Source organism: Lactuca virosa, chromosome 6, assembly GCF_052849685.1.
Source record: "Lactuca virosa cultivar CGN04683 chromosome 6, Lactuca_virosa_CGN04683_v6, whole genome shotgun sequence".
NCBI classification, from domain to species: domain Eukaryota; kingdom Viridiplantae; phylum Streptophyta; class Magnoliopsida; order Asterales; family Asteraceae; genus Lactuca; species Lactuca virosa.
Genome location: NC_136431.1, coordinates 218,034,811 through 218,050,205, shown reverse-complemented (window position 1 = coordinate 218,050,205; position 15,395 = coordinate 218,034,811). Strand labels below are relative to the sequence as shown.

The window sequence follows — 15,395 nt, the reverse complement described above, 5'->3', positions numbered from 1 at the left end:
TCGAGAGAGCTGTGGCCTTCAGAAGAATTAGGGTTTGGGAAAAACCCTAGTAAGCGGGGCGTACCAACGTGGTACGCAGGGCGTACCGAGGAGAAGGAACTATGTGAGGCGTAGCTAGGAGGAATGCGGGATGTTTGTGCGAGGATTGGGTCCGGGTGCGCGACCTCATACGCGGGGCGTATGAGAAGGTACACTGGGCGTACGAGGGTCAGATTGAAAACCCTAATCCAAAGGTTGTACCCTATATAAGCATAAGGTTAAGCCTCCTTCTTCATTCTAAGTCAGCCTCCACCCTCTAAAACCCTAGAATTCGTCCTTAAGTCTTCATGGTGGTATCTTGATCTTATGGTGTCCATTTTTGGTGTTTTGGTCCATTTCTATGAAGATGGAGCTTGGTGCAAGGATGAGAATCAAGGAAGAGCTTATGGATCTGGCTTATGTGTCTCATTTCCAGCTTGTTGTAGGTATAAAGCTTTGAACTTGATCATTGATGTCTTAGATCTACCATTTATGAGTTTTGGTTCTTTTTGGTCCCAAGTATGAGATCTAGTGGTCTTGATTTCATTCCAGAAGCTTTGAGTTTCCCCTCTTAGTGTTTCTAAGGTTCAAGGTCCATAAAGTTGGCACCTTTAGAGTTTAAATCCATCCATGCATGAGTTAGGACCATTTCCTTGGTAGTAGAGTGTTATATTTGGAGTTTGGGTTCATTTGGGGCATGCAAAGTCACCAAGTCAGTGACTTTATGGGTCTAGACGTTATTTGGGACTCAGATCTGTGTTTTGAACTTATGGGCTAAGCATTAAGTGCTTAATGGCAAAAGTGGGATTATGGAGGGAGTATGTTGGGCGTACAAGCCATTCGCGCAGCGTACTGCTGAGTATGCCCTGTGTACTCAGTCAGAGTGGACTTCGCAATTATGGGCCTCAGGTTGGGCCATTTCTTGGACTAAGTTGTTGTAGGCCTTCGTGGACATCTGGAAAACAGGTTTTTGGACCAAGGAAATTATTGGGCTTTAGGATAAGGTCCATTGGAGAGGTTTGGGCCCAATTTGGAAAATTGGGCCATAAGTGGGCCATATTTGGGTTTTGAATGGGTATGGGCTAATGGGGCATCAAAATGCCAAGTGTTTTGTACTAGAAAGATGGTTGGACCTGAAGGTAAGGCCATGTAGAGGTTTGGGCCCAATTTGGAAAATTGGCCATTGATTGGTTAATTGGCCTTTTGGGCCTTTCAGATTTCAGTTTGGGCCATAATTTTGGTCAAGGCTAGGTTAGGGGTAAAATGGTATTTTCACCCCAGGATTGAGGTTATGTTTATGGATTAGAACCCAATTGTTAATTGGGTATTGGTTTGTTTTGTTATTAGTAGTTGAGGATCTGTCAGCCAGCATCCAAGGGTGCTTCTGTATGATTCAACAGTGCGAGGTGAGTCTTCTCACTATATTCATGCGTCGAAGGCACCAATGCCGGTCCATTATGTGTTATGTGGTATGCTAGTTTTTTCTGTTAGGGATGAGATTTAGAACCGGAAAACCGGACCGGAACCGGAATCGGACCGGAACCGGAACCGTTAGTACCGGAATATATAGAACGAGTTCCGGTTCCGGGTTTAAAAATTGGCTTTATACAGGTTCCAGGTAATTCGGGTTTGGGTCCATCGGGTCCGGATAAACCGGGTCTAAAAACCGGAACCGGTGTTAGGAACCGGAACCACTTTTAGGGCTGGAACTGGTTTTTCTGAAACGTTTAAAAGATGCATATCTCATTTATTTCAACTCCGATTGACATGAGGTTTTTTCCAACATGCAGTTTAGAGTTTATATATGATTTTAGACTATAAATTTTCCATTTTTAGTTTATATTCATTGACTTATAGTCCCCCAAAGTCGAGATATCAAAGCTGAAAGTTTTTAGTTTTTCAGTTTTTTTGTATTCTATGAAAGTTTTAAAACATGCATATCTAATTCGTTTGAAGTTGGATTGACATGTGGTTTTCTCCAACTTGTAGTTTAGAGTTTCTAAATGAGTTTAGACTATAATTTCGTCATTTTTGGTTTAATATTTAATGATTTACAGTCCCCCGAAGTCGGGATATCAAAACTGAAAATTTTCAACTTTTCAACTATTTGTTTTTGTACTTTGTATTCTGTGAAAATGTTAACACATGCATATCTCATTCGTTTAAAGTCGGATTGACATGCGGTTTTTTCTAGAGTGTAGTTTAGAGTTTGTACATGATTTTATACTATAATCTTGTCAATTTTAGTTTCATAGTCAATGAGTTAGAGTCCCCCAAAATCGGGATATCAATATGAAAATTTTCAAAGTTCAACCCACTAAATACTAAGTAATTACCAATAAATTTCGGTTTTTCTGGGTTTTCCGGTTATAAACCCACTTTATCCGGTTCCAACCTACCCACTTTGATGTTTACGGGTTTCCCGGTTCTAGACCCACTTTACCCGGTACCGTACCCGGAACCGAACCAGAACCGGTTCCTATATACCGGTCCGGTTTCCGGTTCTACTAAATCCTGTTAACCGGTTTCGGGTTTTCTGGGTCCGGGTCCATCCGGTCTGGGTTTGGACCCACTTTCATCCCTAGTTTCTGTGATATGTGGTATGCTAGTTGTCTATGTGATACTTGCATGGAAGACACCGGGGGGGGGGAGCCCGTGGCACTTGGATATCAGACCATGTGGGGGAGCCCATGGCAATCCAAGTAAAGACCATGGGGGGAGCCCATGGCATCCCAGGTAAAGACCATGGGGGGAGCCAATGGCAACTTTATGTATGTGCATGATAATATGTGGTCGTATGTGGTATGGTATTTTGGGGAACTCACTAAGCTTTGTACTTATGGTTTTCAGGTACTCTATTTTATTGCATAGAAGTGCTCGGGATGATTGCAAAGCACACACCACATGTTTCCGCGTTCCGTGAATTACTTTGGTTAAATGATGTTTTGTTAAATGTTGGTTACTCTGATTTTATGGAAACTATTGTATTGATGATTTAGTAATTTAAAAACAAAAATTTTTATGTTGTGATTTTTGGGTCGTTACAGTATCTCCTTGTTGTGCAAAACCTTCATCTTTCTTTCTAAGATAGCCACCGCTTTCTCCACATAGTTCATGTGCTCATCGACCTGAATGTCATCCAAGGAAACCATTACATCCTCCTCCAAAACACACTTTTGCAACTGCAAAACATGGAAAGTGATGTGAAACTGACTGAGCTCCTCAGGAAGATCCAACATGTAAGCAATCTTGCCAACCTTGGCAATCACCCGAAAAGGCCCAATATACCGGGGCCCCAATTTTCTCCTCTTCCTGAAGCATATCACACCTTTCCAAGGCGAGACCTTCAATAATACCATGTCATCGACCTGAAACTCCAACTCGGATCGGCGCCGGTCGACATAGCTCTTCTGCCAACTCTGAGCGGTCTACAGTCTCTGCCTGATCTGCCGAATCAACTCTATGGTCTATAGGACCACCTTAGTCCACCCCATAACCCTGTGACGAACCTCGCCCTAACAAACCGGGGTACGACATCTCCGCCCATACAAGAGCTCGAAAGGTTGGGCACCAATGCTGGAGTGATAACTGTTGTTGTAGGAGAACTCCTCAAGAGGCAGGTAGGAGTCCTAACTCCCACCAAAATTGATAAGACAGGCCCGTAACATATCCTCAAGGGTCTGTATTGTCCACTCACTCTGGCCATCGGTCTGCTGATGATAAGCACTGCTGAAGTGCAACCTCGTGCCCAGTTCCTCATGGAACTTCTGCCAAAAATGGGAGGTGAACCGAACATCACGGTATGAAACAATGGAGACCGGAACCCAATGGCGAGCAACGATCTCGCAAACATACACATCGGCCAACTTCTCGGCTGACGAGCTCTCTCGAATCGCCCGAAAGTGGGCACTCTTGGTCAATCGATCCACAATGACCCAGATAGCATCAAAACCCTTTGCCATCTTCGGAAACTTGGTGATAAAATCCATCAAAATCTGCTCCCATTTCCACATGGGAACCTCTAGAGGCTGCAAATTGCCATGCAACCTCTGATGCTCAGTGTTGACCATCTTGCATGTCATGCATCTCTCCACATACCATGCTATCTCTCTCTTCATACACGGCCACCAATAGCTCAATCTCAAATCCCGGTACATTTTGGTGGCCCCCGGATGAATAGAAATACTAGACTTATGAGCCTCCTTGATAAGCGATCACGGGACTTCGAATTTCCCAGTTTCATACGTGCATCATATCGAGATTTTAGACATACGAATCTTTAACACAGATCGACATGCGGGGAATCTTTTGGTTCGAACTGGTGGAGGGAATCTTTTGGTTCGAATTGGTGGAGGGAATATTTTGGTTCGAATTGGTGAAGGGAAATTCGGTTGTGGTCCGGGCTGATGTGGCTTGACTTCTAGAGCTTCTAAGAACTCAGAGATGGTATCTTCTTCAGTTTCAATCACTATAACTTGCGGTTGAGGCTTTTTGTCGGAAATTTTTGGGGAAAGTCGCTCAATAACCATAGTTGTTAGTTGTCCAAGTTGAGCTTCGATATTGTGGATTGATGCTTGATGATTCATCAGCAAAGCTTGTTGGTCCCTCATGAGAATTTGATGGTCTCTTATCATCGCATAAGTGTCATTTTGTCTATTCTCCGAAGCCTCCATGAATCTGGTCAACATGGACTCAAGATCGTCTTTCTTTTCGAGTGTTGGTTGCTCTTTTTGGTAGAAGCCTCGGCCAATTTGCCTAAAATTTTCTTCTTTTTGCTTCTTATATTCATCATATGGCAACAACTATTTTTTCGGCTTCGTCCAGTCTTCATCATATTTGTCTCCGCTTGAGTGGCAAACTTGAACCTTTTTATTCCCGTTCTCATCCAAATGGCAATCTTTGGTCAAATGAGGACCATTGCATCTTTCACAGCCAAATCGAATCGCATGGATAGATTGGTCCATCTTTTTCATTCTTTGGTCCATAGTGTTTAGCATAGCTAGAACAACAACCATATCTTTAGAAGTGCCACCCCCAATTCCTTTCGCTCCATCATGTCTAGGATTGTGATATTTACGAGAATGCTTGGAAAACTCTTCTATTAATTCCTTGATTTCTGTTGGATTTTTCTTGGTTAGCGGTCCTTGAGAATCAAGGAGTTGCCTTGTCATGACATTAACCACATCATAAAAGATTGATACTTCTTGTTGTTTATTCAAATCATTTTGGGGATAATTCCTTATCAATCCCTTGTAGCGTTCCCATGCCTCGTATAGTGACTCCCTCGGTTGTTGCTCGAAATTAGCTATTGCTTTCTTGAGTTTAACAACTTTTGAAGGTGGGAAAAAGTGTTCTAGAAATTGCTCTCGCATCTGCGCCCAAGTAGTAATTGCACTGGGTGGAAGTGCTTTCAACCAATCTTTAGCAGCACCCTTAAAGGTCACAGGAAACATTCTTAAAAGCACCGTCTCTCTTGGAACATTCGGGATGTTGAAGTAATCCGCTATGTCATTGACTTCATCAAGATGCTTGTAAGCATCCTCATGATATTTTCCAGAAAATGGGACTCCCTTAAGTGTGGACAGAATGTGTCCCTTCAGCTCGAATGTTGCTGCAGCTGGAATTGCAGGTTGCACTTGACCATGACCGGTGTCCTCTCGGATTCTCTTTTTGTATGCCTCCATAGACATATCAACAATATTTTCCATCTCGTTTTTCGGCTCATCTTCGGGTTCACTTATTTTGAATTCGAATTCAGGTTCGGTCTCGTAATCAGAATCTTGTTGATTAGGATTTTGCTCAAAGCTTTCAATCTTGTTTTCGTCCTTCTTTTGATTGCTTGAATCTCCTACTTTCTTCCCTTTCTTCTTTCCAAAAACCGACTTAAGATCTTTAAAAGGCGACTTCTTTGGTGTGTTGGTTTCTCCTACCTTTTTATCTGTCTTCTTGTGAAGGGCTGACTCTAGATCTTCACGCGGTGGTATTAAAGGTGTGTTGGATCCTCGACTCATGAAATACTGCAACAAAACAAAAATAAAAGCGTAAAAATGAACAAAAATTACTTAAAAATGCCTACTGAATATTCACCACGACGTGGTAAAAAGCATCGCGTCGTGTTATCGTAGTAAAACTAAGCAGAAACGGAAAACGAAAGAAAACATAAACTACTGAGTTTACGTCATGAACTTAAGGTTCACGCCGTCAGTTCAGTTCTGAAATAAAAACTAATGCAAAAATTAACTTTTTGCAGGTTTTATCCCACAAAAAGGATTGATTAACCTAAAGCATATAAATTCCTAAACTAATTAGCCGTTCCCCGGCAACGGCGCCAAAAATTTGATGTCGAAATATTACTACACCTAATTTTACCTACTATCTAACTAGCTATTCGACTAAAGGCAGTGTACCTTTTCGCAAATAGTATAACACAAACAATCGGGTATCGATCACAGGAAACAAATTTAATTCACTAAATTATCTACTAAATTTTAATCTAAATTAAGCAAAAGTAAATTGGGTTTTTATCCGATTTTGGGAATTCAGACAAACGTAGGCAATTAACAACTATTTAATCAATTACTAAAAACACTTCTGTTTAGTTCGAATCCACTTTTCCTTAATAGTTAGTTATTAATTATGGATAATTCAAGTTGGTTACCAATTAATATATGATTAGTAATTTAAGTCCAAATATACTAATGTTTAACTAATTCATGTAGAACTATGCATGGTCACACATAATTTAACACATAATCAATTATGAATTATGAATGGAGCTATGTAAGATTGATTAAACAAACATAATTATAATCACAATATATGTTCTCCAGCACAGCCAAATTTAATAACTTCAATTACTTATCTAGAATTGGTTCAATCCTAGCTCTAGGAATCTAATGTTCACTAATTTACTAGGTGTCAAGTTCATGCAATTTAGTAATCACTAATCTACACAGAACATGAAATCAAGCAGTTAAAGTATTAAGTATTAGCATGCTAGGTATCAACAATCAAACACAAGCAATTAACCAACTAGTAAAATCCATAATCAAATAATTAATTCATGAGTTCTAGTTTCATCTAGCTAAACAGAAGCAACTAGATTCAGCTACTCATGGCTGATATCAAACACACAATCTCAACAAATAAAACCATGTTTGAAAGTACCAACTTTAAGTAATAATTATGATCTTCAACCTGTTCTCCTTCCTTGGATGTTTATACTCAAGTTCTTTGCCTTATTCTCCTCTAGAAATCGTCTTCAGAAGCCTCTATTCTCTCCAGAAGTCTCTCAAATCCGTAGATACCAAGGATATATATAGTTTTCGTGATTTTGAACTCCACGTCGTGAGTTAGAGATTCACGTCGTGAATTAGGATGAATCCTTATCGGACAAGGACTTCGACTTCCCGTGTACTCATCTTCTAGAATCACCATCTCCACGTCATGTAAGCGAAGTCCACGACGTGGATTTAGCTTTTCGCTGGGATTTTCTTTTCTTTAATTCCTCAATCCTCCAAAGTTCCGCTACTTGTCGCTTTTGATCCTTCTTCTTCAAGATTGCTCATTTTGGCTGCAAAACATAATTCAATCTTATAAGTACCATTTATCTTTGGAAATAACGAAAATTTTATCAAAATGCATTAAAATATTGCCTAAAAATGTGTGAAAATATGGCAATATCACTCCTCCAATACAATCTGTTTAACCCCACCAGATATCCGAACCCAGACCCTACCACACCGGGTCAACAAGCCACGACTATCTGAAATAAATCTGGTAATCTCACCTATGATCCTCTCTTTCTTCCAATTCTCTTCCCGGACACCCTCGACCCTTGCCTTCCTAATCTAACCTAAAAGCTGGGAATCCACTAATATCCTCATACACGACACCCCATATGAAGACCCAACCGACTTGCGGCTCAAAGCATCCGCCACTACATTCGCTTTACGCAGATGGTAAAGGAACTCGCAGTCGTAATCCTTGACTACGTCCAGCCACCTGCGCTGCCTCATGTTCAGGTTCGGCTGATCCATAATATGCCTTAGACTTTTGTGATCCATGTAGACAGTACAACAGACCCCATAAAGATAATGCCTCCAAATATTGAGGGTAAAAACCACTGCACCAAAATCCAGATCATGCGTGGGATATCGTGTCTCGTGCGGCTTCAGCTGCCACGAAGCATAAGCTATCACCCGTCCTCTCTGCATGAGGACCGTCCCCAAACCAGTGATGGATGCATCATAAAATACCACGAAATCCTCAATTCCCTCCGGGAGGGTCAATACCGGGGCCTCACATAATCTATGCCGAAGGGTCTCAAATGTCGATTGTTGCTCAGGGCCCCATCGGAAATCCACCCCCTTCCTCGTCATACGAGTGAGGGTACTGCAATTTTGGAGAAATCCGGAATGAATCTCTGATAGTATCCTGCCAAACCCAAGAAACTCCTAATATCGGAGGGAGATTTCAGAACCTCCCACTTCATCACGGCCTCGATCTTGGCTGGATCGACCAATATCCCATCCTGGTTAACGAGGTGCCCAAGGAACTGGACCTCTCATAACCAAAACTCACACTTCTAGAACTTAGCATTAATCCGTTCTCGCCTCAAAACCCCCAGTAAATCGCGAAGATGCTTCTCATGCTGCTCTCGGGTCTTGGAATACACCAAGATATCATCGATAAACACAATAACTGAATGATGGAGCATCAACCTGCATACTCGATTCATCAAATCCATGAATACTGCAGGCGCATTGGTGAGCCCAAATGGCATCACCACAAACTCGTAATTCCCTTAACGAGTCTGGAACGCGGTCTTCTCCACGTCCTCCTCTCTCACTCTGACCTGATGATACCCAGACCTCAGATCTATCTTGGAGAACTAAGATGCATCATGCAACTGATTAAAGAGGTCGTCAATCCGTGGAAGGGGATAACAGCTCTTCACCGTTAACTTGTTCAACTCCCGGTAATCAATGCACATCCGGTGTGAACCATCCTTCTTCTTGACGAAAAAATCGATGCTCCCCACGGAGAACTGCTCGGTCTGAAGAACTGCTTGCCTAGCAGTTCCTGTAGCTGAGATGACACCTCCTGCATCTCAGGCGGTGCCAAGCAATACGATGCCTTGGCAATAGAGGCCGCACCTGGCACGTGGTCGATCCTGAACTCGACCTGTCTCTCGGGAGGCACACCGGGTAACTCCTCTGAAAACACATCCGCAAATTCCCTGACAACCGGGACATCTGAAACCGAAACCTGATCCCTAGCTCGCGTATCCACCATATAAGCCAAGTAGCCCGCACACCCATGCTAAATATACTACCGATCCATGGCTGCAGAACAAAATCCTGAACCCAGCCTGGTGCCCTCTCCATAAATAACCAATTCTTCCCTACTTGGGGTTCGAACTACCACACTCTGACCCTCGCAATCAATCATAACACCGAACCGGCTCAGCCAATCCATACCCACAATCACACAAACATCCCCCATGGGAATAGGGATGAGATCGATCGGATAAGGCACCCCAAAGATCTCTAGCACACAACCCTGATCTACTGATGATGCAGAAACCCCGTGTTCGTTGGCGATAGAAACTCGCAACGAACACTCTAACTCCCCAATAGGCATATCAAACTCTCTACTGATTTAACGAGATACAATGGACCGACTCGCACCCGAGTCAAACAACACAAGAGCAGGCAAAGAGTTCACTAGGAACGTACCTAACAGAGGCACATATATAAGCACAACAAAAAACATAATCAATAGAATAATGGATAGAAACATACCAGTCACAACATCTGGAGCTGCTCTGGCCTCCTCTGCAGTGATCTGAAAAGCATGACCTCGAGCCCTCGGGGGCTCCACCCTACCCTGACTCGCATTTGTGATCCTCAAAGTAGCCAGCGTTGGAACCTGCACCGGCCTGGCAGCAAGCAAGGGACATTGGGCCTTTATATGGCGCACCTGATCATAATGGTAACAAAGTCTGATGCTAGAAGTTGGAGTCTGCTGCCGACAGTTCCTTGCAATGTGGCTATGCTTGCCATATTTGTGGCATCTCGAAGAAGTCCGACAAGCTCCATCATGTACCTTACCGCACTTCCCACAAGTGCGACCCTTCTGACTCCCCGACCTAGAATCAGCAGCCCTGAACTGCTTCGGCGCAGGTTGCGACTGCGTCGAGGTCGGCTTTGCTCCCTCGTCTGGAGCTCCATATCAATCTCCCACCGCCTAGCAGCCTCCTGCAAAATACAAGAAGGAACCATGGCGCTGGGTGGATACAAACTGACGAATCTTCGTGGCATGCTCAAGTAACGAGTCATCTGAGCCTGCTCAGATGCAGCAAACTCAGGACAAAACATGGCCCTCTCGGTGAACATCTTGGTGATCTCCGTCACCGACTCTGTCCCCTGTCTCAAGTCTAGATACTCCTAGGCCAACCTCTCACGCTCCACCAACGGCACATATCTAGAGCAGAACATCTTCGAGAACTGCTCCCAAGACACAACATATCTCTGCTCAGCAGAAATAGAACTAGTAGCAAGTCTCCACCAATCCTTCGCTCCGGACCTCAGAAGGTTCAGAGCGCACCTGAACTTCAGGTCAGCTAGGCATGAGCAAGTGAAAAAGCATCCCTCAACATCAGACAACCACCTCATGGCTATGATCGGTTCCCACATTCCATAGAAAGTAGGGGACTTCGTATTGTCGAAGTCCCGATACTTAAAAGCCCAACCCGATCCAACTCCAGTAGCTGTAACGGCTGCAGCAGCAGCAGTCTCAGCAACGGCTGCATATCTGTCTTCAAAGAAATCTATTATTGCAGTCTTAATAGACCTAAATAACTCTGGTATCTGATCCATGACAATAGCCACAACCGCCTCACGGTGAATCTACCTAATCCTATCATCCAACGTAGCCGACCCACCCTGACTGCCAGCTCCTGATCCAGATCCGTACCCAACCTCAAATCATCTCGTAGCCACCATACTTAAAATAAACCAGGGAGATATCAGATAACACACATATCATAGCAGGGGAACCAACTCCCAACAAAGCCCTAGGGGTGTGACTTCCTTGTTACACGTACGGGTCATGTGCTTTCAGTAGTACGGGCCCATACTACCTTCCACACCTACCCGTATTTGTCTCAGAGGACCATCACAACAACCCTAACAATACAAACTAGCATAATCCTACACTCAATACTCACTCCCTAGAGGAAGGATAAACATCTCGAAACTGGCCGGCTGACCCCACACAACTCATCCATGAAACTTCCACCAACCCTGCAGCACTCGTGTATGCTAATCATACATAACAATGGACCCTATAGACAGTCGAATATCTGATCCTACCTTAAGCCCTTCATCAAAAAAGAACAGGAAATAAGGCCAAACTAAACATTATCAGGCTATAGAATCTTAGTTATGTATAACCATGATGCATACACTAAGCAACTACAGTAATGATTTCAGTTTCATAAAAAGAAAGGTCCTAGGCTATCATGCATCATGTAATCAGGAAAATATATCATGTAATTCTTGAAGATCCTTAGCCTATCACTAGCATGCTGTTCTAACATATCACAATATCAATAACAATGTGGTATTTTGGGGTCTACTTACTGGCTCCGGCTGATCATACACCTTGCATCCTCCTCGATTAATTTGAAAACTATTTGAAAATTGTATTTAAAAATTGTTTTCCTTAGTTTGAGACCGGATTCACACGAGTGTCCCTCCAATTCACTCAAACCAAGGCTCTGATACCAACTTGTAACATCCATATAATTCATGAAAATTTAAACTTTTTCAAACCAACTAAAATTCATAATTTGTTTACAATGTAGTTTTCAAAACATGTTTAATATAAGAGTTTTCCCAAAATCACAAAACACAACACGAGGGGGTGCACAATCACGCCTTTGCCTTTCCGCGATCATCTGAGGTACCTGAAACATAACCCAAAAACTATAAGCCTAAAGCTTAGTGATTTCCCCCAAAGTACCAACAAAACAAATAACACATATACAATAACAACATACTATGGGTCCAATCAACCATTGGGTTGAAATACCCCACGCCCCTCAACCATCGGGTTGGAATGCCAACATACTATGGGTCCAGTTAACCATCGGGTTGGAATACACCAGGCCCTCAACCATCGAGTTGGAATGCCAACATACTATGGGTCCAATCATCCTTGGGATGGAATACCCTCAGGCCCATTCAACCATCGGGTTGGTATGCCCCGACCTGTTGGCTTACGCACAAAGCAGTGAAGCCTCAACCACCGACCAAACATGTGCACATATAACAGATAATCATATAACAGTCTACATCCAGTCAAATAGATCTACAAATCACTAAGCATAGGATCATCCTATATACTAGATTACCAATCTAACAAATCACTACATATGATACCGATCTAACAGATCACTATAGTACAATAGCGTGCAAAACATGATATCGATCCAATGGGCCGACATTGGTGCCTTTGACCCACGAGCATAGTGAGGAAAAATCACCTCGCAAACTGAGTAGAACCGATGAGGCGCGACTCTGAATCTCAGCTCTTTACACGATACCTAATCCCATCAAATGACTAATTTCCATAAGAATTCCAAAATACCCAAAATACCCTCAAGGTCAGACTTGGTCAAAGGTCAAGTTCAACAGTCCATGTTGACCCAACTGATGGGTTTTGAGCATTTTAACACTTCCTAAGTGTACATGCAACCCCAATAACCTTGGATCTATGTTTGTCTAATAATCATGCAAAGTTGAATTCCAAGGTTATATTCCTATCTAGCATACATGGGGAACATTTTTAACTTGAATGAAAGATAGAATAACTTACCTTGTTGTTGATTATGATCCTTGAAACCTTGTGAGCCTAGCACCCCAAGTGTGATGCCTCAAATGCTTCACACAACACCAAATGCAAAGGAGTAAACTTTGAGAGAATCTTACACTTGCAAAATCGGCTCTAGCCCTCTTGTTTCTTATGTGTAGCCAATTTTGGTGGAGAATGGGTTTCTTATATAGTGTTGACACATCTAGGGTTACACCATGTAAACCCTAATGTGTCATGACTCTTCATTTCCATGACCCATGGGTTTGTAACTCCCATGGAGCATCCATGGAGCATCCTATGGGTGGAACCCAACTTGATAATCCATGGAGCCTCTTAGCCCACTATATAAGATATGGAAGATTTACATAATCTACCCATATATTTAATTAGTTATCTTTTGATCACTTAATTAATTCTTGATCAAACTAATTAAATAATATTATTAATATATTAGAACTTATAATATATTAATAAACCATAAGTGTTATTTCTCTCATTTTAGTTTATCCAATTGCATGGTGCCATGCAACCCAAATGGACCATGCCGGGTCGGGTCAAGTACATACCAGAAATAGTTATGGACTTAGACACCTTATCCAACAGTCTCCCACTTGGATAAGTCTAATAACTATAACTGCAATACTTCAGGAACCGATCAACAATTGTAGCTCTTTCAAGGTCTCTCGGAACTTTGTGTCCAGCAGTTTGTTTCCCGATTTCCGATTTGTTTGACATAGAACTCAATTGAACACATCAACTTAGTTCTGACCGGGCCCGGTACATAGGTCAAAACAAAATCATCGAGGGGCCCAGATATCAGCTTCTAATCCAAGAAGGAACAGATAAACTTCGACTCATATGTTTGTTTGTTCTACCACTCATTGAATTATACACAAAAGCACGTTTTATAACATCGAGTTACCAATGCGTTAACGTACAATCAATGCATAACCAACTCATAAGTAACAAATCATATCTCTAGGTTTGAAGACTTATATGATATTACCGTCTCACGATCACTCGAGATAAATTCCATGAAATGATTCCAGTGAGCGTGGGTTGAGTCCAATGCTCAGAACTTATGAGAACTCATGAGTGTTGTAGCCATGTCCAACAACTTAGACCTCTGCAACCAATCATGACAGTCTTGATTCATACCTACTTCCGACATATGACCGACTGTGGAGGTTCGAATAATATGATATACCAAACATAATTATTCTGGAAGTCAAAACATGCAAAAGAAATATAGTAAACGATCGACAAGAGATAGCAACACTTTACTCATAAATAAAACACCTTTTATTCATCATCTAATGTCAATTACACTTTACAAATTTCAAGGTTATCTAACTACTAAATCTAATATCATCCTTCAGCCCTATGCTCCGAGCATGCTGGAGATGCCTAACCCGAGTCAGTCCCTTCGTGAGGGGATCTGCTGGATTCTCATCCGATGATACCCTCTTTGCCACGAGGAGTCCTTCTTCTATTCGATGTCTGATGAAATGGTATTTTCTGTCGATGTGTCTGGATCTCCCGTGATCCCTTGGTTCCTTGGCTAAGGCAACTGCACTTTCACTATCACAGAAAATTTCCATTGGCTCTTTAATAGCTGGTACAACTCCAAGGTCTCCAATGAAGTTCTTCAGCCATATCGCCTCCTTTGCTGCCTCGCTAGCTGCTATATACTCTGATTCGCAAGTTGAATCAGCCACTGTCTCTTCCTTGGAACTCTTCCAAGAAATTGCTCATCCATTTAAGGTAAAGACCCAACCTGACTGAGAGCGGAAATTATCCCTATCAGTCTGGAAGCTAGCATCACTATACCCTACAACTCTCAAGTCTTCACTCCCACCGAGGGTATGGACCCAGTCCTTAGTCCTCCGTAGGTACTTGAGGATATTCTTTACCGCAGTCCAGTGTGCCTTGCCAGGGTTCCCCTGATACCTGCTAACCATGCTCAAAGCAAAGGCTACATCAGGTCGAGTACACGTCATAGCATACATGATCGATCCTACAGCCGAAGCATAAGGTATTCGACTCATTTCTGCTATCTCAGCCTCAGTACTAGGGCTTTGTGTCTTACTCAATCTGGCATTACTCTGGATGGGTAACTCTCTTTTCTTGGAGTCCTGCATGCTGAATCTCTTCAACACCTTATCCAAGTAAGTACTCTGACTAAGTCCAATTAGTCTTTTACTCCGGTCTCTCAAGATCCTTATCCCTAGAATATAGGCAGCTTCTCCTAGGTCCTTCATAGAGAAACACTTCCCAAGCCAGGACTTAACTTCCTGCAGAGTTGGGATGTCATTTCCTATGAGTAGTATGTTATCCACATACAATACCAAAAAGCTAACTATACTCCCACTAGCTTTGACATATACACAAGATTCATCTTCACTCCTAGAAAAACCAAATTCCTTGACTTTCTCATCAAAGCAAAGATTCCATCTGCGAGGTGCTTGCTTTAACCCATAAATGGATTTCTCAAG

At 42.4% G+C, this 15,395-nt stretch overlaps 1 non-coding gene across 1 annotated transcript; it reads left to right on the top strand.

The window, feature by feature from the left end:
* Positions 1 to 5,235: 5,235 nt before the first annotated feature.
* On the top strand, positions 5,236 to 5,342 carry LOC145123099 (small nucleolar RNA R71). Its single transcript, XR_013714978.1, has one exon. It is a non-coding gene; the product is annotated as a small nucleolar RNA R71 (small nucleolar RNA).
* The last annotated feature ends 10,053 nt before the right edge of the window (positions 5,343 to 15,395 follow it).